This window comes from Lathyrus oleraceus, chromosome 1 (assembly GCF_024323335.1).
Source record: "Lathyrus oleraceus cultivar Zhongwan6 chromosome 1, CAAS_Psat_ZW6_1.0, whole genome shotgun sequence".
In the NCBI taxonomy this organism is placed as follows: domain Eukaryota; kingdom Viridiplantae; phylum Streptophyta; class Magnoliopsida; order Fabales; family Fabaceae; genus Lathyrus; species Lathyrus oleraceus.
The window spans coordinates 93166092-93175179 of NC_066579.1; positions in this window are offsets into that span (position 1 = coordinate 93166092).

The window sequence follows — 9088 nt, forward strand, 5'->3', positions numbered from 1 at the left end:
CAAGCAATGGTTCATCATAATCTTTCATTTTCAAGTACAAAATCTCTTAATCAGGAAAATCATACTGCACTGACTGGTAATCTTCAATTGGTTGGTGAGCCAATTGGTCAGCCAAGGTACTACCTTTGATTTCTTTCTGAGATCGGTATTTGATATCATACTCTGATAACAACATCTTCCAACGGACAATCCTTCCAATTAAAGTAGGCTTTTCAAATATATACTTGACCAAATCCATTTTGGATATCAACCAAGTGGTATGATTCAACATATACTAGCTCAGACGCTTAGCAGCCCAAGCCAATGCACAACAAGTCTTCTCAAGCATAGAATACTGAGTCTCACAGTCGGTGAACTTCTTACTGAAGTAGTAAATTTCAAATTCTTTCTTTCCAGTATCATCTTACTGACCAAGAACACAACCCATACTATCTTCAAGCACAGTCAAATACATGATCAACGGTCTTCCTTCAACAGGCGGAGACAAAATTGGAGGTTCAACCAGATATTTTTTGAATCTGGAGATATAATTCAAGCGGCCGAGAAAACCTCTGACTTGCTTCTCAGTTTTGGGCGCAGGCATCTCTTGTATTGCTTTGACCTAGACAGGATCAACTTCAATACCTTTCTCGCTGACAAGGAAGCCCAACAACTTACCAGAACGAACACCAAAAGTACACTTATTAGGATTCAAGCGGAGTTTATACTTCCTCAAACGCTGGAATAGCTTCAACAAATGCTCAACATGTTCCTCTTCATCAATCGATTTAGCAATCATGTCATCGACATAAACCTCGGTCTCTTTATGCATCATATCATGAAAAAGAGTGGTCATTGCTCTCTGGTATGTTGCACCAGCATTCTTTAGACCGAAAGGCATCACTTATAACAGAATGTTCCCCAAGGTGTAATGAATGTGGTCTTCTCCATATCTTCGGGTGCCATCTTGATCTGATTATATCCGGAAAATCCATCCATAAACGAAAAGACTTTGAATTTAGCAGTATTGTCTACCAACATATCAATGTGTGGCAGAGGGAAATCATCTTTCGGACTGGATTTATTCAAATCTCGATAATCAACACACATGCGGACTTTTCCATCTTTCTTTGGCACAGGCACAATATTGGCAACCATTGCGGAAACTCAATGGTAACAAGGAAACTGGCATCAATTTGCTTCTGCACTTCCTCTTTAATCTTCACAGCCATATCAGGATGCGTTCTTCTCAACTTCTGTTTGACTGGCGGACATTCTGGCTTCAACGACAATCTATGCTCCACAATCTCAGAATCCAAACCAGGCATGTCTTGATAGGACCAAGAAAACACATATGAATACTCTCGAAGAAGATCAATCAACCCCTTCTTGACATCTGGACACAGGCGAGACCCAATCTTGACTTCCTTCACATCATCCTCAGAAGCGAAGTTGACTAGCTCAATCTTCTCTTCCAATGGCTGAATGGTCTTTTCATCTTCCTCAAGAAGAAGAGATAATTCATCACTCACTTCTACATCACTTTCCTCCTCGACTTCGAACACAGTGAATTCAAAATTTGGAGAAGGAGCAGGATCATTGTATTCAATGGGGTTAGGAACCAACCTGCATAATGATTTGATATTTTGATTTTAGAGAAGTGAATTTGTGACCAAATATTATGCAGATGGACAATTATATTGTTTATTTATGTTTTTTTTGTGATTACCATTTTAAGAATAAAGCAAAAAGTAAAAAACAAAACATCATAGATGTGGATGAATAGAATTAATTTTATTAATGGTCAATTTGAAAATGCCCAAACAATGTTCACTTCTCCCTTAGGCATAGGAGAAGGATTTTAAAAACATATAAAAGCAATTACTTAGATCGATGCAAAATAACAGGAATATCAACAGCAGTCAAATTGTTGCAAGCATTTCCATGCGTCACAAAATTGGTGCAGTCTTCCTCTTCGTTATCTTCTAGCACGGCAGCTAAGTGTTGTTTATTGCCATGAATGAACCCTCCGATACGGAAGCTAAGTTGCATATCCTCAGACCTTGCGGCTGATGAACCTTTCTGGAACCCCAAACTGGTTATGCCTTTGTTATCGGAGACCTCTACCATACGCCCCCACTGATCAACATCGCCTTCTTCCACAATCTTCTTAGCATCTTTCAATGATGACATAGGTGCCCCAACTCTTTTTTCAGCAGCAATATATAAGGCTTGGAACGGAGTTCCAACCTCATCCTCAGCTTCGACATAAGAGAAAGATGACAGGTGGCTAACCAACAACACTTTCTCCCCACCAACAATCACAAGCTTCCCATTCTTCACAAATTTAATTTTCTGATGTAAAGTGGAGGTAACAACTACTGCCTCATGGATCCATGGCCTTCCCAATAAGCAACTGTAGTCCGGGTGGATATCCATTACTTAAAAAGTAATCTGAAAATCACTCGGACCTATCTTAATTGGAAGGTCCACTTCACCAATAACCGTTTTGCGTGAACCGTCAAAAGCTTTGACGATTACACCGCTATACCTCATAGGCGCTCCTTGACATGATAACATTGACAAAGTTGACTTCGGCAACACATTTAGCGACGACCCGATGTCAACAAGCACATTTGACAAAGCATCTTATTTTCAATTCATGGAGATGTGCAAAGCCAGATTATGATTTCTTCCCTCCTCGGGGAGTTCTTCATCACAAAAGCTAAGATTATTGTAAGAAGTGATGTTAGCCATGATATGATCGAATTGATCCACTGTAACATCATGTTCTACAAAAGCTTGTTCCAGAACTCTTTGCAGTGCTTCTCTATGTGCTTCATGATTCATGAGCAGAGACAACAGGAGATTTTTGAGGGGGTTTTGAGCAGCTGCTCCACCACATTAAACTCACTCCTTTTGATTAACCGAAGTACCTCATCATCGTCGTTAGCCTTCAAGTCGCTGGATTCACCAGACTTATCCTTTGAAGCACCAACTAGATCTACAACAGGCACTTCCACCTTCTTTCCAACAACTGATTCTTCCTTATCCTTTGGGAACACCGGCCCAAACACTCGACCACTGCGGGTCACCTTGGTAACATCAGCAATGCTCACCACAGAGCTAGACGTAGGCAACGGTACCTCTTGACCACCTTCTATCATTGTAGCATTATACTGATACGACACAACTTTATCAGATGAATACGGGACTGGGCCCGCTAACCGTATAACCAACGACGATACTGATCTATTATTGACATTGTTACTGTTGTTGTTGTGTACTGAATTACCAATCTCTCTGGCTACTTGAAAATAGGCACTATGACATTTACATCGTCATCTACATGACGGGATTGAACAATTTGAATCATGCCTTAATCCATCAGTCGCTGAATGTCCCTTTTCACTACTTCGCAACCCTTTGGGTTAATACTACAGATAACACAACCGTCATGGTCATGCTCACAACCACTCACCAAAAAAATGTCCTTATTCATCTGCACCAAGGACCTCCGAATAAAACTCACATCAAAAACCTTAAACTCGCCAGGACAACCATCAACCATATTCACATAAGAGTTCCCATGGGCGGGTAGCGGGTTTGCTTTCACATTCGGCGCACGGTCCTCGAAGGACACCATTCCACTCTTCATTGGCTTTTGAACCTCATACTTGAGTGGATAACAATTCTAGATATCATGTCTGGGTGCCCCTTGATGAAAAGCACAACGGAGTTCAGATTTATACCACCCCGGAAGTGGTTCTGGAATTTGCGGCGGCTTTCTCGGTTGAATTAGGTTCTTGAGAACCAAAGACGGGTATAATTCTGCATAATACATAGGAATCAGGTCAAAAGATACCTTCTTCCTCTCGAAGTTTTGTTGATGATGATTGTTGGTATTGTTGTTGTTGTAGGTGTTTGTTCATTGTTGCCGTTGTTGTTGTTGATGTTGGGGTTGTTGCACTGGTGTTGATTGTTGATTAGAAAACACAAGGATAATTGAAGATACTTGATGATGATGTTAACGGGATGTTGGATTCCTTCTGATCTGAGGCCTCATCTGCCTCCCATTGCTTATTGCATTTGCTTCATTGTCCTTCTTCTTCCCAAAATTGCTGCCATACCTCTTACTCGATGATGATTCATCTTTCGACAAGCGTCCCTCTCGGACTCCTTCCTCAAGCCTCATCCCCATGTTTACCATTTCGGTAAAGTCACTGGGGGAATTAGCAATCATACGTTCACAATAAAATGAACTCAGAGTTTTCAGAAAGATATTTGTCATCTCTTTTTCCTCCAAAGGAGGTGTGATCTGGGTAGCCAATTCCCTCCATCTCTGCGCATATTCTTTAAGCATCTCCTTATCTTTCTGAGACATAGACCTCAGCTGGTCTCTATCAAGCGCCATATCTACATTGTACTTATATTGCTTGACAAAAGCCTTTCCTAGGTCATTGAAAGTATGAATGATGGCACTGTCTAATCCCATATACCAATCGAGCGCAGCACCGGTGAAACTATCTTGGAAGTAATGAATCAACAGTTGATCATTGTCGGTTTGAGTAGACATCTTGCGAGCATACATCACTAGATGACTGAGTGGACAAGTGTTCCCTCTGTACTTTTCAAAGTCAGGCACTTTGAACTTCACCGGAATCTTGACGTTGGGCACTAAACACAACTCAACAACACTCTTTCCAAACAAGTCCTTACCCCTCAGCATCTTCAATTCCTTGCTTAACTCAAGAAACTGATCTTTCATTTCATTCATTTTCTCATAGACATCCGGACCCTTAGACGGCTCGGAGTGATAAATGGCGTCCTCTACACGAGGTAAGGTGTGCACAACGGGGGGTGGCACAGACATGACCGGGCTAGATGTCGGCATGGAAGCAAAAGTAGGCGCAAAGCCTTCAGGCATAAAGTTGGACGGCATTCTCCACGGGAATCCGGCAGGCGTAGTGGGTGCAAAATAAGCGGTAGTAGCAGGCATGGTAGAGGTAGTCACCTCTGAAATAACTGTCCTCTGAGGAGGAGGAGGAGTTGCAGGTGTTGGAACGACTTGGCTCTGAGCGGCAAGAACTGACTCCATCATGGCAGTCAGGCGGGCGATCTCGTCCTTCAGCTCTCTGTTCTCTTGCTCTAGATGCTCCATAATTCTCAGATGATTGGCGTGGGTGTTGTACCGATGAGTCAACTTGGCTAAAGCACATAAGAAACACCAATGAGACGTATGGCGAAAGAGAAACTTGCTTATGCAAATGATGCATGAAATGCAATGCTTGTTTATTTATTTTTATTTTTTTGTTTTTAAGGAACTTACTTGTACCATTTGCAAATGTATATATATCTCAACAATTGCAATTTTTATATGACCAAAAATCTCTTTTCATTTATAATTGGAAGGATTACACTAAGTACAATTTCAGGAACCAAATGAAAAATACAAGAGAAAAGGAGACTAGTCATCCTAAGGATCCCTAACAACAATTTCAGAAGACCTATCTGAAGACGCGTACTTCCTTCGAATGCGATAGATCTCGGTCTCAAAAGAAACCTTCATCTGAGTCTTCTCGAGGACAAGCTGATTAACAATCTTCTTCCAAGCAACGGAAGGCTGAGGCATGCTAGAAGATGAAACCTCTAGCTCTCTCTGTCTCTTTGTCACTCGGTCTTCAAGTAGCTCAATAAGTGCATCCTTGTCCTTAGACTCCAATTGCAACTCTTCATGCTTCTTGCTCAAAGCACAGAAACGCTCTTCCCACACATCCTTCTCTTGCTTCATCTTGACGAGCGCGTCTTCCAACGCCTCTATATCTTGGTTAGGGAGAGTTAATGGCTCAAACACAACCATAGACATAGGTCTTTCACAAGGATAAGGCATCTTCAACTCCAAAGCCCTCTTCTTCACCCAAAAAGTGTAAGCTTCCAAAGCTACACAATTGCATGGACCAAGCTCGGATCTTCCCTTCCTATGCACATTATGCCAAGCATGCACAATCTTCTGCTTCAAATGTTGGGGATCTTTACCCTCTTAATAGAAAAGACCTTCTAACAAAGTGTTATTAGGTTTGTCTCTCAAGGGGAATCCAAGTTGACGACGAGCCAAAGCAGGGTTATAGTTCATTCCTCCGTGTACCATTGAGAGGCACATTAGAGAATTCACCACAACTATCAATAATCTTCAAACTGCTCAAAGAGGGATCATACCAAACTATATCATCATTTGTGAGATACATAAGTCTCTGATACCACCTTAGACATTGTTTGTTCTCCACAAAAGCAGGCGTCTGAGGCAAGTGCGAAATAAACCACTTGTACAGAAGAGGAGTACAACAGGCAATAGTTCCACCACCCTTAGAATTCCTTAGATGCAAAGAGAAATACATATCACCCAACAAAATAGGCGTAGGATTCCCAATTAAGAAAAGTCTAATGGCGTTAACATCAAAAAAACCGTCAATGTTAGGGAACAAAGCTAATCCACAAATGAGCAACACAAAGATAGCTTCAAAAGCATCCACACTACCGGCTTGAGCAAAAGTAGTAACTTCCTTGATGAGGAAATCAGATGGCAACCTAAATAATCCTCTTTTCTTCATCCAATGAACCTTTATCTCAGACTTCTTCAAGTGAAGAACTTCAGCAATAATACTAGATCGGGGAATCTCCTTCAATCCACTAAAAGGTACTCTACTAGAAACAGGTATCCCCAAAAGATGAGAATACTCCTCCAAGGTATGCACAAGCTGAAAATCTGGGAAAGTGAAACACCGGTAGAGAGGATCATATAACTGCATTAACACCCTCAAAAGTCCTTCAACCACATCAGCAGATAAGATGGAAAGAAGCTTCCCATGACGTTGTTTGAAGTCCAAGGGATCTAATACAAAAGATGCTAGCTTCCTTAACTCTTTCAAGTCGGGACATCTAAAACTGTACTTCTTAGTGTTCCTTCGTCCACAATCCATGATCTGAAAAAATATTTGCAAATAATACCTCAGTTCCTTGAAATTTCTCGTGTGATGAATGTTATGGTGCACATGAATGCATGAATGCAACAATCACAAATAAGGGATCATACACAAGGAAAACAAAGGTCAAGGGATGAATCAAGTCATTGTCAAGATCAATCATCCATTTTGGTGGATTATGGTTTACACCTTATCAACACCCAGGTTCCATTGATATTGACAAGACTCGATTGGATCAACCAAGAATCAAGGGTTTGTTGTAAGTCACGAGCATGGAGTCTGGGTAAGAACAATCCCAAAGGAGAGAACTAAGGATAAAACATGTAGATCATGTTCTAAAAAGTTCCCAGAGTCTTAATTCCATTTATTGGATTTTACAGGTTAAGATGACTGACTCATCGACCCATAATATTCTCAAGAGAAACTCGTCTGAGTGTAGTATCGTGTAACAACTGTTATCAAGTATACACTTGAACAGTTTCCGCACTACGTCATAAATATGGAAAACCTGATTTTATACACAAGAAATAACGAACAAAATATTGAGAGAGAATAAGGGTTTTAGTCTTGTGTGTTCGTGTGAATTGTAAGCCAATCAATTCATCCATAGATGATTGAATTAGTCTGTTGAGTTGTAATTTGTCCACTCTAAGCTTTGAAGCATGAGTGTATGTTTACTTGATTGAAGCTTTTAAGTAAGATCAAGTATGTGTCTTTGAAGAGTGTCTTCTTTTCATTGTAATTCTTGTTTTATATCACTGCCGTGAATGAGGGGGAGTGAGTAGGATCTCATATCTAAGAGTTCTTAGGTAGAAGTCACACGGGTAGAGATTAGGTGAAAAGACTATAACTTGAAGTTGTTTACTGAGAGTCTTTGAACTGATTCTGTTTAGTGGATTTCCTTCCTGACTTGGTAGCCCCTAGACGTAGGTGAGTTTGAACCGAACTGGGTTAACAATTGCTTGTGTCTCTTGCATTACTGTTCTTTATCTTTTATCCTGTTTATATTGTTCAGATATTAGTGTCGTGACATTACCTTTGACATCTCATATCTGATACCAGAATTTCAATTGGTATCAGAGCAGGCATCCTGCTCTGGTTCTAGGTGAGATCTAGGGACGTTACTTTCTGGTAGTATGGAGAGAGACGGAGGATCTGTTCACAGACCACCTATTCTGGATGGATCCAACTATGACTACTGGAAACCTCGAATGGTATCCTTCCTAAAATCTTTGGATAATAAGGCTTGGAAGGTTGTTTTAACAGGCTGGGAACATCCAGTTATTACTAAGGATGGAGAAGCTACAACTGATAAGAAGGCTGAGGAATAATGGACCAAGGAGGAGGATGATCTAGCCCTTGGGAACTCTAAAGCATTGAATGATATATTCAATGGAGTAGATAAGAATATATTCAGATTGGTAAACAATTGTGAGGTGGCTAAAGATGCTTAGAACATTCTCAAAACCACTCATAAAGGTACCTCTAGAGTGAAGATGTCTAGACTGCAGCTGTTCACTACCAAGTTTGAAAATTTAAGGATGAAAGAAGATGAAAATATTCATGAATTTCATATGAATATCCTTGAAATTGCTAATGCCTCAGGATCCCTGGGTGAGAAGATGTCAGATGAAAAACTAGTGAGGGAAATACTCAGGTCACTTCCCAAGAGATTTGCCATGAAAGTGACAGCCATAGAAGAGTCTCAAGACATTTCCAATATGAGAGTTGATGAGCTAATTGGATCCCTCCAAACATTTGAGATGGGAATGTGTGATGGATCTGAAAAGAAAGTCAAAAGCATAGCCTTCATGTCAAACACTAAGGAGAAAGAGGAGGAAAGTGGTCAAGATATTGATGAAGATCTAGAAAATGATGTAGTATTGCTGGGAAGACAGTTCAATAGACTTCTGAAAAAGATGGATGTAAGGTCTAAGGCTAATGTCAAGAACATCGCATCTGACATTAGTAAATCCAACAATGCTGGAAGAAGAACAAGATCAGATGAAAAACCCAAAGAAGGTAAAGGAGTTCAGTGCCATGAATGTGATGTGTATGGACACATTAGAACTAAATGTGTAACCTACCTCAAGAAACAGAAGAAGAGTCTTGCTGCTACTTGGTCTGAT